Genomic DNA, 6,000 nt, shown 5'->3' with positions numbered 1-6,000 from the left:
TAACTCATTTACTATTCACAACAAGACAGTGAAGCAGGTACCATTAGTACTTGCATCTTCTGACCCATGAGACTTTAAGTACATTGCTCACTAGATCAGCCACAGCCAGGTACCAGGCAACTAGAGACCACCCCTACAACCCAAAGGCCATCAGAATTATTCCAATTGGCCAATTCCCAGCTATTTCTTCTGCCCTGCTTGCCTGTCCCTCAGAAACCCCACCAAAGGCCCTGGCTGATGGTGTCCCCTGGCTCCTTCTGTTGCCTGACCAAAATCTCGAGCTTCCCGTATTGCCCTGAGTTGCATTTGGTGACCCGCTGTGTCTGCACCTGTGAGTGCATAAGTGTCTTCCTTCCCACCCTCGTTCTCTTCCCTTCCTGTGGCTGCAACAACTTACCCAGGCCAAGTGCAACATGTCCATTCCTAGAACACTGCAGGTTTCAAGGACAGGGGCAAGGGCAAAAGAGGAAACAAGGGAAGCTCATGTCTAACTCACCTCAATTAGTTGGTGACTGCCAACAAACACAACAAACTCAGATGAAATACTCTGCGTAGGCAGATTATAATGTAGAAGGGGCAATGAAGACACTGCCACCCAGGTCAGAAGACCTGAGTGAGGTCGGGCCTGCCTTCCTAGGAGAAAAGAGGAAGGACAGTCAAAAGAGCACACATTAACACCAGCTAACCATTGAGAGGTTGCTACGTACCATACCTGTCCTAAATCATTTGTATATGTCAACTCCTTTACTATTCACAACACATCAGTGAATCAGGTACAATTAGTACTTTCGTCTTACTGATGAGACCGTACATACATTGTTCACTAGATTAGCCATAGCCAGGTACTAGGCAACTGGAGACCATCCCTACAACCCAAAGGCCATCAGAATTATTCCAGTTACCAATTTCCAGCTATTTCTTCTGCCCTGCTTGCCTGTCCCTCAGAAACCCCACCAAAGCCCCTGGCTGATGGTGTCCCCTGGCTCCTTCTGTCGAACAAAATCTCGAGCTTCCTGCATTGCCCTGGGTTGCATTTGGTGACCCGCTGTGTCTGCACCTGTGAGTGCATAAATGTCTTCCTTCCCACCCTTGTTCTCTTCCCTTCCTGTGGCTGCAACAACTTAAGCAGGCCACGTGAAACATGTCCATTCCTAGAACACTATTGGTTTTAAGGACAGGGTAAGGGCACAAGAGGAGACAAGGGAAGCTCATGTCTAACTCACCTCGATTAGTTGGTGATGGTGGACAAACACAACAACTCAGATGTAATATGTGTGCCTAGGCAGATTATAATCAAGAAAGGGCTGAAGACACTGCCACTCGGTCAGAAGACCTGAGTGAGATCGGGCCTGCCTTCCTAGGAGGAGCAGAAAGGAGGGATTATCAAAAGAGTAGGCATTAATACCAGCTAAACGTTGAGAAGTTGCTATGTCCCCAAACCTGTCCTAAATCATTTGGATATGTAAACTTGGTTACTATTCACAACACGACCATGAAGTATGTACAGTTAGGTCTTCCATCTACAGATTTGAGGTTAATTACTTTGCTCACCATCTCAGGGTTAGTGTTCAAACACATGTTCTTCAATGGCCTTGGGCCTCGGGATTTACTACATATATGGGACAGCACATGCCAAGGCAGGTAAAATCTCATGGTGCAACTTTTTCATAGAGTTGCTGGGGAAATGTCATAACTCTCTGTAATTTTTGACTTCATATAAAAAATAAGAATTAAAGTTGTGTGGCTACCACCTTGGTGGTTTCCCTGATCTCCATGTTGTCATCCAGTGTCTGTGGTGGCAAGAGGTCTCTTGGAGAGAGTTCTTTATAGGGTATTAATTCAATAAGCACATCAGAGTCAAAAATAGAATATACTAATATTTGTTTGGGGCCATTATTATGTACTATGTTTCTCTTGTACATGATGTGTACAAATTATACATGTTAACTCATGGATGATTTTCAAGACTTCAAGGAAGGTTTAATTAGGTTTTCATTTTACTGGTTCCAACTTCTAAGAGGGAATGGATAAAATAGTAAGGCAAATGAAGGTATGAAACATCCAGCACGTACGCAAATGACGTGGGTGGGTCACTGGTATAAGAGGGTGCTGAAGGGGGAAAGAATATGGAATAGAGTATAATGGTCAAATGGAACTTGATTCTGAAACAAAATTTGTTAATTTTTCCCAGAACAGTTTACCTATTCCTTGCATAGTAATATTAATCATAATTTTTTTGCCAAAAATACTACCTCATTTTAGCTCTCATTCTATTCCTATGGACCAGCCTTTTGAAGGCATATGTTTGATTCGAGAAAAGAAATGTACTATTAAGGTAGTGGTGAGCATAATAAAGAAAATGCTTTGAGGTGATTTCAAAAGATGATTTACACAAAATGATTATAGTCATGCAAAATTTTATGGGTTGATTCTAGGTTTCCTGGGGAAGAAATTTGGTGTGTTAGGTCCCAGAGGGGCTACTTTATACAGCTACTGGGAGTAGTGAGATACTGAATAATAATGAAGTTCCTTTTCACAAATATGTCTTTACACTTTCATGTTAAGAATTTTTACTTATTGAATGGAGTGATTTCAGACTTATTAAAATGTTTTATGTGCTCATATGAGGAATAAACACATTTGTTCACTCATTTCACTGCAGGGTCTTCCTTAAAAGGCACTGTTCATGCCAGGGAGAGAAGTAGGATGCATCAGTTAGACTTAAAGAGTCCTTGCACTATCAGGTTAGGAGTGGAGGGGGTGTTAAGGAGCCATGAGAAACGTGAGCAGCAAAGAGCCAGGTGCATTGGGGAATGGGGTGGGTGTGGAACACAGATCCAACAACAAATGTAGTGGAGCAGGAGCTGGGAGAGGGCCAGGGAGTTGGGAGTGCCCAGTGGCTAACTCAGCCTAGAAAAATATAACCCTGAGTAAGGCTGGACAAAAGAGGAAGATCAAAGGAAAGACCCCGCCTTAGGCTCAGAGTGATGGCCTTTAGTGTCAGGCAGAATCAAGCACCCTTGGGACAAAGATGAAAACATCAGTGTTAGCAAGACAAAATACCAACAAGGACTAAAAGTTACTGGAAGCATACAATGGACCAAGGACCTCTGTCATGTGATTCATGTACCTTAACTCACTGATGACCTACTACCAGCTTGGGAGTTATATACAGTTAATAATCCCACTTTAAAGCTGGAAAAAAGAGGCAGTTGGTTAACTATGTTATGCATCCACAGAAATCCACCCTTGCTGGAGACCACAGAATATTTCTGACTGGTTTCTAACTTCTCCAACAGCTCTGAATACATGGATTCAGGGGAAATAACGAAGAGGAAGGTATGTGCCCTAAGGTAGACAGCTCTCAGAGAGCAAGAGAAAAAAGCAAGTCGCAGAACAACGCGTAAAACAACATACTGTAAGACAATAAAAACACAAACCCCAAGAGATAATATGTATTTTCTGTGGGGACATGTGCATATATATCTCAGTATGTTATATATTTACATACACTAGGGTGTTATATATATTTATTGGGATTTGTGCATGATAAGGATGTATTTATATGTATAGATGTATAAATATGTATAATATATACTTTATGCATATGTACATGTATATTTCATATATTACACATATGTATATGCATACATATATGTGTATATTTATATACACATGTCCCCACATTAAATACTTACTTGGAGTTTGTGTTTTTATTGTCTGAGGGTATGCTATTTTACGTATTTTTCTGCAATTTGCTTAGACAGTATACTGTATACTAATATACGTGAGTGTTAAGGAATATAAAAGTCAGGAGGACATTCAGCTGATAAACTGCTTCTGGGGAGGGGAGAAAGACCAAGACTGGGTGTGGCAGTCAACAGAGACTTCCTCGTGGACAGTCCAGAGGGGTGGCCGGGAGCGAGGCCGGGATCACCGTGATGCAGAAGCCACCACTCTGGGGAGCCACCCCCGCCCACCGTGCGCCGCGGGCCGGCACCTGAGGACGAGCTCAGCACGGCGCATGCGCTGAAGGTGTGTCCGCCACGACTCCCCCGCCTTCCCTCCAACGATGGGGGTGGAGCCTGCTACAGGCCACGCCCCATCCCGTGCCGCGCGCGGGGAGCGGCGGGGCTTCCGCTTGGCAAGGCACTGCTTCCGGATCCGGCGACGGTTGCTGCGGGTATGCGGTGCTATGGCGCCGGTTGGCCTGGCGGGCAGGGCTGCGGCCCGGGAGCGCGAAGCAGTGGACGACCGGGCGGGCGCTGTGGCCTTGCCGCCCACCATGGACTGCCCCGCTGAGCGCCCGGACCCCAAGTGTGACAGTGGGGGACCGGGCTGGGGAATCTGTGTAGCGGAACAGCTTTTGGATCAACAGAACGGTGTTGGGAGAATGTGTATCCGGCTCACCTCCGTTAGCTTTGAAAATAAAAGACACCACCAACCGACAGAAGAATCTCTCTCCGTAAAAGCGGGAGAAAAAGCGATGAAAAGGGAGCACTATCGCCAGGCTCAGAGTCACTCTGATGTGAAAGATAACATCACTGCAGGTCAGCTAGAATCAAGTCTTAAAAGGAACCAAGACTAAGGGATCAGAGCTAACCAAGGAAAGTTAACCGTATTAGGTAACAGTTACTAGAGCTTGCCGTTAATCCTGATCCTCAGTACAATCCTGTAAATTGGATTAGAATATCTTTTACAAATGAAGAACCGAGGCACAGGTTAAATTTCTTTTTTTGAGACTTGTCCAAGTTCATAAATAATTTCTTTGAAATCATAGCTAGTAGTGGCAGAATTACCTGTAAACGTTAAACTGAGGTACGTTTTTTTTTCGAGTTGTTTGAAATGTTGGAAACACCAAACTCCCATTCAGCTGAGGAAATAGTTACATTTATAATAGTGTATATACAATTGTGGAATACTATGCTATACTGACATGGAAAGTTCCCCCAAGACATTTTGGAGTGTATCAAAAAATTCAAGTTGCAAAAAATATGTAGTTATTCTTTTATACAAAAACAAACCTCTCAAAACAATACCTGGTTTTACTGTAGTATATACTTACGTAAATGATAGAAAAAAGAATGGATGTATGCAAATTAATACACAAAGAGCTAGAATAACACACTAAACTGACAGCAGTGAATAGGGGAGGGAAGGGAGTCATAGAGATTTATGAGTGTTAGGGTAAAATAGAACTTTTTAAATGACAGTTTCCTTGGGGGTGTGGTCAGGAAAAATGTATATATACTGTATGTTCTCTGTATAATAAAAATTATTTTAAAAACTTGACATGGCATTTTTATCTTTTGAGCACTCACCCTGCTATAAATGGCTTTAAATAATTCCAGGAACAAAATCTACCATTAAGGGGTGAAGATTTGAGGGTTATGAGGCTATGAACATAAAAATAAATCATATTCAGGGACTCCCAAAAGAGAAATTTAAAAGTAATTTCAAGCAGTGCAATATTTCATTGTTTAATTCCAGGAAGCTTTAAAAAAATAGATGTTACGTAAAACTCCTCCAGGTCTACATTACATAGTTCATATTTGATGGAAATTTAGAGGGACTAATATTAAGTACTTTTTCAAATATGGCTCTGGATGTTTTCAGTTGAAATATTTTAGAAGTTTATAAAATATTGATTATTACTCATAAAGTTTTTAGTTTTTAATAAATTATTAAAAGATTTGCCAAAATCTTATACCTGACAGCTTTGTGACCCTATATAAAAATTGTTAAAAACAAACAAGCAGACCAAAAACCCAGGGATTAAAATGGGAGCAACCCACTCTAATTGTCAGTTACCACTGGAAATTAGCATTTAAAATATGTCAGTTGACCTAAGGATTATCAAGAACCAAATTTGCTTGGAGGACCCCTTAGTCACCTTATTTGGGGAAGTAAAGAAGAAAGCATAAGTAGGTCTGCTCACCTGACAAGTACCTTCTCATCTGAGGCTTACCATTAGGTGGTTGGCAAGATCACAAAATGAAA

The sequence above is a fragment of the Eulemur rufifrons genome, chromosome 14 (assembly GCF_041146395.1).
Source record: "Eulemur rufifrons isolate Redbay chromosome 14, OSU_ERuf_1, whole genome shotgun sequence".
Classification (NCBI taxonomy): domain Eukaryota; kingdom Metazoa; phylum Chordata; class Mammalia; order Primates; family Lemuridae; genus Eulemur; species Eulemur rufifrons.
The sequence above is the reverse complement of the archived record's forward strand: the minus strand, read 5'-3'. Positions refer to the sequence as shown.